The following is a 10,750-nucleotide window of genomic DNA, read 5'->3' as shown; positions in this document are numbered from 1 at the left end:
AGTTCTGAAGGCAAAAGGGGGTCCAACCCGTTACTAGCATGGGGTACCTAATAAAGTGGCCGGTGAGTGTATATTTGAATATAAAGCCATCATCCTTTATCACATCATCATACTTAATTGTTCTAGAGCAGGGGTGAGCTACTTTTAAAATGACCCAGTAAAAATGATCTACCCTTAATAAAAATGCAAAACATGTTTATTTCTACATATTTATTTATAAATATATTGAAAATTATACATACAATATAAGTTGGTGAACCTTGAATAACTGCATTAACCTACAACACAATACAACTGTACATTTTTGTGCCTCATCCTCCCTGCACTTGAAAGTCACCAATTTCTCGATAAAGTTTTTGAAATATTGAAAAAATGTACTTCTTAACAGCTGGAGAGATTTTATTGAAGATACTATGTAGCATACACTCCGAAAGATAGTCTGACATTTGAACTGATTATTTTAGATTTATTAGAAATCCTAAAACCAAACAGCTAAAGTTCTTCAAAACTTTGAAACACTCCCAACATATTAATTTTACAGTATTATGATAAATACTAACGGTGTGCCTCTTCGAAGGGGCGCTGAACATTATATATTTAACTGTGTGCATGGTACTGTTTCTCCTTTTTTCCATCACAAACAGTAGGAAAACTAGTTAAGGTGCCAGTGGGCGACTTTGAAAATAAAAGCCCTTTTATTTAGAACAGGAAATAAGACACAACAAGGCTATTTCTTCTGTAGAGCTTTTATATATTCTGGATTATTTACATTCGATATTCAATCACCTCTCCGGCCTGGAAGGATTTCTTGTGTCTAAAGATGAAATGACTCACCTGAAACGATGCTTCAGTGCTGATCTTTTTTTTTTCTTTGGTGAGCTGTGAGTAAAAAGCCCGCTGTCCAGACAACTGGGATTTTAGTTGTTTCATCTTTCTTCTTCTCAGTTCACTTTTCAGAGGTAAGTCAGTGTCGTAGCTTTTATGAACAGTCCGAAAATGCCGCTCCACATTTCTTTTCTTCTGAAAAGCAATGGTAGATTTGCAGATGAGGCAAACGCACTTCAAATAGGACATTGTGAAAAAAGTCCTCCTCCCATTCTGTATGGAAGTGGTAGGTTTTCGGCTTTTTACTTGGTCCACTCATTTGTATACCCTTTTTGAGTTTAGTTGAAATAACTTAGCTAGGCTAACTGGGCAACTCGCTAGCTTGCTGGAATTTATGTGTTTCATAATTCATTCATCAGAATCTTTTATTCGTCATTATAAATGATTCTGATGAATAAATATTTGATTTATCGGCCATTATGAATGCCAAAACCGATAGTTTGGGAATAATATCTTATTAAAACATGTCAATAATAAGGATGGAGTGGAGATTGTTGTCAACTGCTGTCAGATTGAAGTTGCTCCATTAATAAAGCCAAAATATTATTAATACAGTGACTAATTTCAATCATATCAACCCTATATTATAGAAAATCAAGCACTGAAATAACTGAATGTCAAATGAAATTCTACTCTGCCTCCCAAAAGCAACATGAATGATAAATGAATTGGAGAATCTCTCCATAAACATTGGCACTCCTTTTTTTATGATAATTTGTTTGATGCAGCTTTAGCACCCTGTTGTCTAAATGCTGCTTCAGAGGATTTTCCACTGTGCCATCAATAGTTTCACAGGGAGAAACACACATGAATATAAAAAAGCAGCCCAATCAAAGAGTCTGTGGTGTACACGTTTTTGGAATTAATGAAGGGAACATTTATTGCCATGTAATCAGCGTAATTATCCAGAAGAAGGCAAAGTGAATTCTAATCACTGGCAGCATAACTTTTCCCAATGATCACCTTTTTAGCAATTCCTCAAATTTCTTTCTACACAGACTCTTTGTTCCAGAAAGAAAGCTCTCCATTGATGAGCAAAAAGTAGCCGGCAAACTGGAGATGGGCATGATTAATTGCCGATCGCTGATTGATCATTAGGAATTTCGTCGATAACGTTAATTTGTTATTGATTAAACTAATGCAGGTTGCGTTGTGTAGCGTGAGTCTTGAAGCAATGAAATTAATTTCACTGAGAACGAATAAAAACGGATGGTAAAATTAAACATTTTACCACCAGGGGGCAATATTTGGCGCCAGGTCAGTTACTTGAGAGTTTTCGTTTTGATTTCAAAAGAAGAAGAATCATGAAGAGGCCATTTTGATTTAAAAAACGACTTAATTTAGTGCAAACACTGTGATGCCGTGTATAAGTACAACACGGCCCCGATTAAAATACCACTTAAACAAAGTGCAACCGACCCCAGTTAATGTCGGTGGCGGTGAATCATCTCCTCAGTCTCAACCTAGCATGAAGTTGGCGCACGGAGGAGCTGCGATGCACAACGAGCAGAGAAAATTACCCAAGGGATCTGCAAGTTCATTGAGATGAATACGCTGCCCTTATGTTTTGTCGAGGGCAAAGGTTTGAGAACTGATACGTTTATTGGAACCAGCATGTCACATTCCGTCACGACGCAGTGAAGGAGACGGGCCCGGACTCATTGAATTCAATACAAAAGTGCGTTCCTCCCCCATAAAGTGAATGAATGTAAGTTAAAGTTGTTATCTCAGGTTACATAATATACATGCATACTTGCCTGTTATCTGCATTGTGTTACCTGTTTACTTTAGATACAGCATTTTTTCAGATTATTGATTTCCCAATCATATATTTCTACAGGTTCAGTCTTGTGAGTTTGTGTCATTCGCCCCGTGATCTCATCAAAACTGCACCCTCACAAGCACCTGGGCTTTCTTACACCAACATAGGGACTGGATAATGCAAAACTGGTTGAACTGGGAGAGGCAGTGGAGACCGGCAAGGTGGCAATCCCACAGGCTGGGGGAGACGAGGCTGCGTTGTCTGACAGAGACGAGGAGAGTGCCAACACAACGAGGAGTTGCGGCCTCCCAGTCCTTTGTTATGGCACAACTCCTTGAGGAGCACTATGCCACTCAATGCGAGGCTGGCGTCAAAGCACAACTTCAGAACTTTCTGGGGGAGACTCCCCCACCCATGGATTTCACCCCTACAGACTGTGACAAAGTAATGAAGTGCAAATACTTTGTTACTGTACTCAAGTAGATTTTTCTGATATTTTTTGTGTACTTTACTTTTTTTTTGTGGCGACTTTTTACCCTCACTCCTTACATTTCAACACAAATGTTGGTATTTTCTAACCCTAAAAAATTGGCTTGTTGCTTTAGTTTTGTACAGAAGGTTGTCATGTTGGAGAATAGCGCAGACATGTGCCTCACACCGCGAGCGGGCGCACACGCCACCAGGAGAAAAAAGTGAGAGAAAAGAAAAAGAGAAAAGCTGCCCTTCAGTTGAGATTGCGTATAACTTATGTTGTCAGTTCATTTAAGCCTGTGGTATCAGTCTATGTGCCAAATAAATGCATACATGCATTAAATATGCTCTTTGCTTCCAACCCAGCGAGGAGGTGAATCTACAGTAGGTAAAAGCCATTAACTCTCACTGATTTGCCTCGATCAAATCTATGCCAATCACTCACACTGCACAGCGCTGTGTAAAGTCAGACGCAATTTGCTAATTTAAGGCCGTCCTTCGCCCACATTGTTTAAATGGCAAATGCACCTGCGCCCATGGGCGTGGTTTTATAGGGAGGTGTGTTCAGGTGCATTCTTGGCGTGTTACTATCTTGAGTCAGAGGGAAGTGATCGCGGCATTAACCAACAAAAACCTGGTCTAAAGTCAATTATAACAGCACATTAGTTAAATAAGCATAGCCTTATGCACAGCACGCACACACTGTGCTTGTTACACAAACATAGGGATGCGCAGCAGCGCACAAACATACTTTCTGGTGCAAATCTACCATCATAATAGCAATGCACTATGGTACAAACGCGCGAGGGAATGGGAGATGACATTCTGATTGTTTTATTGCACGTTACGCACACAACACACCTGTGAATTAATGAAGAAACCCTTTTGAACCTTCCGCCCGGCGCACACAAACTCTTTTTTCCGCCGTCAAACAAACAAAAGTGAATTTGGACCCGCCCTAAATGCACCTGCGCCATGGCCTAACGCCCTGGGCTTAGGTCTTTAAAGTAGGTCCCAACAACTGGACGATGTTCTCAATACTTTGGACATCGTGGCAGTTATAAACATTACGAAAAATGTGTATTATTATCAAAACATGGTACAACTAAAGAGGAAGATGTATCACTCAAACTAACCAATTAATGAATTCAATATAATAATACATAATTTAAATTAAATGAAGAGGGGGAATGTTTCATATTCTGCAGTAATTATAGAGATTGTTGAGTTTACTCTCCTGTACGCCTTCTGCCATTTATCAGTGTCACGCTGACTTCGACCTTTGTTTCCACAAATGTGGCTGTCCTCAGAACAGCAGCCCAGACAGCAGCACAGCTGTACTGAGGTGATGAAAGGACAGTAGCCAGCCAAACTGTCTTCACCTGGCTAATGAACAACTACACCATGGACAGTGGGACCCGTGATGCGTACCATACAGGAAGGAATGCTTTTATTTACTGAGCTTTATGTATCGAAACTAAAAAGCTCACACTTAAACTTGGGGGCCTGTATTCTTCAGGGTTTAACAATAAACATAAATATAACAACCTACTTCCCCGTTCGAGCATCATCGTATCATAATGATTTGATTTGAATATGCCATTTGCCAATCAAAAATTTAATTGGTGCTTGATGCTTTTGATGTTTTTTTGTCACTTTTGATGCTTTTAACCTTTCACCTTTTTTTACTTTTATTTTTGATGTTTTTTACACTTATTTGACTTTTTTTAAAGTTAAATGTTTTGTTGTTGTTTTCCTATTCTTTAAATGTATTCATTTTTCCAATGTTCTTCCATGTTCCAAATAAAGTTCCCTTTCAGTAAAAAGTTCGCATTTAACTCTGGGGTTAATATTAATTTATCAACTATCAATTATCACTGTGAAATTTAACAACTGATCCATTCAGTATAACTTCACAACATATTGACAGCAGGAGATTTGTGTGTTTCGATTGGACACCCATGATAGGACACTTTAACGGCGGTGTAGACTGCCCAGCTATTGTCCCATGACATGGTGCTCTTTTGATTCTTTTATGTAGATCTTAGTGGTCCCCTAATACTGTCTCTGAAGTATCTTTTATATAGACCTTAGTGGTCCCCTAATACTGTATTTGAAGTCTCTTTTATATAGACCTTAGTGGTCCCCTAATACTGTATCTGAAGTCTCTTTTATATAGATCTTAGTGGTCCCCTAATACTGTCTCTGAAGTCTCTTTTATAAAGACCTTAGTGGTCCCCTAATACTGTCTCCGAAGTCTCTTTTATATAGACCTTAGTGGTCCCCAATGCTGTATCTGAAGTCTATTTTATATAGACAGTGGAGTAGACTGTGGTAGGAATGATTTCTTGTAGTCTGTGCGACATCGAAGGTGTCGGAGCCTCTTTGAGAAGGTGCTCCTCTGCTGTACCAGTGTTTGTGTGTGTGTGTGTGTGTGTGTGTGTGTGTGTGTGTGTTTTTGTGGGGGTGGGGGGCGGGGGGGGGGGGGGGGGGGGGGGGGGGGGGGGGGGGGGGGGGGGGGGGGGGGGGTGTTATCCATGACAGATAACAGTTTGTTCAGTGACCTCCTCTCCACCACAGCTTCAAACGTGTCCAGTTTGCAGCCGATCACGGAGCCAGCCTTCCTGATCAGTTTGTTCAGTCTGTTTGTGTCGCTGGCTCCGATGCTGCTGCCCCCCCCCCCCCAGCAGACGGCGGGGGAGAACAGAGCGCTGGCCACAATAGATTGGTGGAACATCGCCAACATTCCACTGAACACGTTGAAGGATTTCCTCCTCAGGAAATCGAGTCTGCTCATCCCCTTCTTGTGTGTGTATATACTGTATATATATATATATATAGCTAGCTAGCTCTTGAGTAAGTCAGTCTCTAACATGGTAGCTAGGTAAACCTGTTGCTCTTTAGTAAAACTGTAAAAGACCAGCAAAATGAATATGCAGCTTTTTATGTCGCCTTTTTAACTACACTTTTCTTCCCGTTTCCAAAGCAAACCTCATCTGTTCTCTCTCTCTTTCTCTCACTCTCTCTTTCTCCCTTGCTCTCTATTAATCTCGCTCTCTCTTTCTCTCGACCTCTCTATCTCTCTAACTCTCGCTTTCAATTCGATTCAAATTGTTGTATTGGCATGAATGTCAGAAATAGCAATATTGCTAAAGCATCAAGGATAATAATGTGAGAAGAAATACATACATATAATTCATTGAGTAAAGTAAAATATACAAATTTAAGACAAAAAAGGAATATGCCTGACAGATCAAATATGCTCTCTCTCTCTCCCAATGTGTAAACTGGATGCATAGTTTTTCTGTTGCATTTGTTTTGTGGGGTTTGTGTGCTTTGCATTTTGCCTCATTTCTGTATTTGCACCGTGTTTATGTATTTGGTTGTGTTGTGTGTATATGCAGCGCGTTTTCTAAATTCTGCACATGTGTTTGCAAATGAATGAAGATGTTCTTTCTATCTATCTAGATCTGTCTATCAGGTCAAATACATTTTAGGTGGTAGACTGGTTGTTTTTCGGGCTGGCGTTGGACACCCTGGCAACCCTTCTCTCTCAGCCTCTGTTTGTTTAGTCGGTGCAGGTCCTCTAAATAACTGGTTATGGGCTCAGTTGAGCATTTATGGGAGGTTTTGAGATGATGTGTGAAATAGAGGTTTTCACTGCCACCATAAAAGCGGAGAGTCCAGGTGATCAGTCAAATTTATGTAGGTGTTGTATTGCACATTTCTTTCCCTCTGTGAATTGAACTCACCACAACAACAGTGAGGGAAGTGATGCAGTTAAAACTGCACTCTTGTTGAGAATATAAGCTTTCATTTGTGCATTGGTAATAATGGCCTGCATTATAAGCGAGTCACTAAATAAGTCTATGGAATTATTTGTAAAGAAACAACTGCAGCAATAACTAATTATAGCTGCAAATGTCTTTTGATTGAGTTGGTCCCATTGGGAGTTATATGGCTATCAAATCTGAGCTATTGACTCCGGAGAGGTGTGTGTGTGTGTGTGTGTGTGTGTGTGCGAGTGTGCATGTTTGTGTATTTTACCCTTGATATAAGGATACAAGGATCTACAAACAATCATGACATAACAACCTGTTACACCTAGAAGCCAGGCAGAAAAAAAGTTAAGTTCAGGGTCATTGCCTTCCTGTCCCTCACCAGCTCTCACTCTTTCTGTTTATATGTCAGGTTGACTGTTGATTGACATTGATGGAGTGAAATACAACAGTGAGAAGGAATGAGATCTGAACGTGCACACATTCAATGCTCCACTGTCTGCGATTTTTTGCCAAGGAAAGGAACAAACAACAAGCACATTCACCCAGACCAGGCAACCGGGCCAACATACAAACAAGATAAACAATGTCTCCAGGGGTAAGGGAGAGGAGCAGAGGAGGCAGTGAAGTGATGTGTTTGTTCTCTGATCGATGCCATACATAGTGCATGAGTTCACTCACAACTACGGGTAGAAGCGTGCACTTCTAATATATGAGAAAGTTCAGACCAAGAGAGAGATGAGCTATTGAGATGGGGTTAAGTAAAGGTAAAAATCCAAGAAGCAGACGGAGGCAGAAATAGTTTCCCACCTCAGATAATAAAATGTTGTGCTATAGCTTAGATCGATCCACAGGTTCAGCCAAGCAAAGGCCAGGGACAGGCCTGCTTTAAGTAGGAAAATAAAGAGGGCAAACCAAACCATTTTGATTAAACCAGCATATCTTTTCAAAGAGGTTTGATTCCCTCCGATAAACATCCATAAACCACAGCTATTGCCGAGCTCTCCGAGAAAATTAAAAAGACAAAATTGCCTTTATGAATATTAATCTGTGTAAGGTAGAGGTTGTGCCCTTCAAAATTATTTATGCTCACTGGAGCACATTTGTCAAGAGTAAACAGTATCCTCCTGTTTGAAGAAGCAGAACAATTGGTCGGTGAGTGGGCATAACTGATGCCTTCATATTCTGCACTTAAAAATGTAATTAAACAGTTGGCTATAGAATGCATTCATCTCCCTCATTTGTCCTCTTATTGTCAGTTCATACAAACCTCACACTTGCAGTCTTATCCTTTCCTTCATCGAGGTGCCACGGTTCACTTTGAATTAAAGGTGCAGAGTTAATTTCACAGCATCTTGGCATGCTATTAACAGTCTGGGGCCTGCAAGTATACTGTGGATGGCCTCTGCCATAGTGGTTTTGTTTTTTAGGGGAGGGGAGTTAATATATTATTAGCTGCTTGGTTAAGTGTGACAGAATCATTAATGAGCAGAAAATAAGCCACTAATAATTCTCTCTCTGCCTTTATATACTGTTATTGTCCATGAAGTATGGATTACAATTGTCTGCACAACTCTGTTTTCACTCTCTATATTCCACATTAGGGGTGTACGATATGGAGAAAAAAAATCTTCCGTCATATACATATAAACAGTGGGGTTCAAAAGTTTGGGAACCCCAGGTAAAAATTTGTATTAATGTGCATAAAGACGCCAAGAAAAGATGGAAAATCTCCAAAAGGTATCAAATGAGAGATCAGACATTTGTTTAGGTGTCAAAAAAGTTAGATTTTATTTACATCATTTAAACTTTCAAAATAACAGAACACAAAAAATGGTGTCTGCGAAAGTTTGGGCCCCCTGCAGAGTTAATACCTTGTACCTACCACGTTTGGCAAGTATCACAGCTTGGAAACGCTTCTTGTAGCCAGCCAAGAGTCTTTCAATTCTTGTTTGAGGTATCTTCGCCCATTCTTCCTTCCAAAAGTATTCCAGTTCTTTGAGATTTCTGGGCTGTCTGTCATGCACTGTTTCTTTAAAGTATATCTTAAGATTTTCAATTATGTTGAGGTCAAGAGATTGGGAAGGCCATGGCAAAACCTTCAGTTTACGCCTCTTGATGTAATCCATCGTGGATATTGAGGTGTGATTAGGATCATTATCCATTTTAGAAGCCACCCTCTCTTTAACTTCAGCTTTTTCACAGATTGCATCAAGTTAGCGTCTAAAATTTGCTGAAATTTTATTGAATACATTTTTCCTTCTAATCTTGAAATGTTCCCTGTGCCACTGGCTGCAATACAACCCCAAAGCATGTTTGATCCCCCCTATGCTTAACAGTTGGGCAGAGGTTCTTTTCATTAAATTCTGTGCCCTTTCTTCTCCAAACGTACCTTTTCTCACTGTGGCCAAAAAGTTCTACTTTAACCTCATCTGTCCACAGAACTTGTTTCCACAATGCATCAGCCTTGTCTATATGTTCATTTACAAACTTCCAACGCAGATTTTTGTGGTGAGGAGAAGAGGTTTTCTTCTGATGACTCTTCCATGAAGACCATATCTGAACAAGTATCTCTTTATAGTGGAATGGCATACCACAATTCCAGTGTCTTCCAGGTCTTTCTGGATTCTGGATGAAACGTGTGTTTGGACTTGCTTTTCTCACAATCCTGCAAGCTGTTCTGTCTGATATTTTTCTTGGTCTTCCTGATCTTGCTTTAACTTCCACTGTTGATGATGACTGCCATTTCTTAATTACATTCCAAACAGAGGATATTGGCATCTGAAAACGCTTTGCTATCTTCTTATAGCCTTCTCCTGCTTTGTGAGCGTCAACTATTTTCAGTTTCAGTTTCTAGACAACTGCTTAGAAGAACCAATGGTTGCTGAACCTTAAGATTGACATCACCTGGTCTTTCGTTATGGTGATTAAGAACAATCCATGATGCTGTCAGGACTCAGCTTTCCAAAGGGGGGGGGGGGCTGTGCATGCTAGAAACTCTGCAAGGTGCCCAAACTTTTGCAGACGCCATTTTTTGTTTTTCTGTTCACTAGCATGGACCACGCCACAACCATGTGTTAGTTAAAGATTTAATAAACATTATGAATGTGCAAATGAACATTATGAATGTGCAAAATTGATGTGGATGTCGTCTGATGGCTGGTCTGGGAGGATGTGTGATGACCGGGTGGAAGAGACTCAGGGTGGGGGTTCCGTCTCAGAAGCAGTTTTCTCCCGAATAGTTTACAGACCCCCAGACGGTACCTAGAAGAGACAAGAGAGAGAAGTGCAGGCTGCGCAGCACAGTATATCTAGGTTTGTCTGGTGATTAGAGGTGTGGTTTAGGCGTGGCCCTGCTCCCAAACCGTAGTTAACAAATTAACTCCATTTATTTCGAAAGTGTAGATGATGGAAAGAAAATCCAATTTTTTGTAACATATTATACGAATGTCTAATCCGTCATTTGATGCCTTTTGGAGATTTTTCCATTTTTTCTTGGCTTTTTTATGCACATTAATACAAAGTTTTACCTGAGGTGCCAAAACTTTCGAACCCCATTGTAACTATACATACTACGACTTTGAAGAAACTAGAATAAAATAAATATTATTCAGTTATTTCACACTTTTTTGTTAAGTATATCATTCCACATGTGTTCATTCATAATTTTGATGCTTTTAGTGGTAATCTACAATGTAAAAAGTCATGAAACTAAAGGAAACGCATTGAATGAGGTGTGTTCAAACTGTTGGCCTGTACTGTGTGTGTGTGTGTGTATATATATATATATATATATACACTACCGGTCAAAAGTTTGGGGTCACTTACAAATTTCCATTTCACTCCATTATAG

General features: G+C 39.9%; 1 long non-coding RNA gene across 1 annotated transcript in view; it reads left to right on the top strand.

Moving 5' to 3' along the window:
• Nucleotides 1-6,869: 6,869 nt before the first annotated feature.
• Nucleotides 6,870-10,750, top strand: part of LOC117961798 — a 12,381-nt gene continuing 8,500 nt past the window's right edge. Inside the window, exons 1-2 of the long non-coding RNA XR_004660498.1 lie at nt 6,870-6,880; nt 7,238-7,244. This is a non-coding gene — a long non-coding RNA (uncharacterized LOC117961798). The remainder of the gene's footprint in view (nt 6,881-7,237; nt 7,245-10,750) is intronic.

The sequence above is a fragment of the Etheostoma cragini genome, chromosome 18 (genome assembly GCF_013103735.1).
Source record: "Etheostoma cragini isolate CJK2018 chromosome 18, CSU_Ecrag_1.0, whole genome shotgun sequence".
In the NCBI taxonomy this organism is placed as follows: domain Eukaryota; kingdom Metazoa; phylum Chordata; class Actinopteri; order Perciformes; family Percidae; genus Etheostoma; species Etheostoma cragini.
Note: the sequence above shows the minus strand (reverse complement) of the source record. Positions and strands in the feature narration are given on the sequence as shown.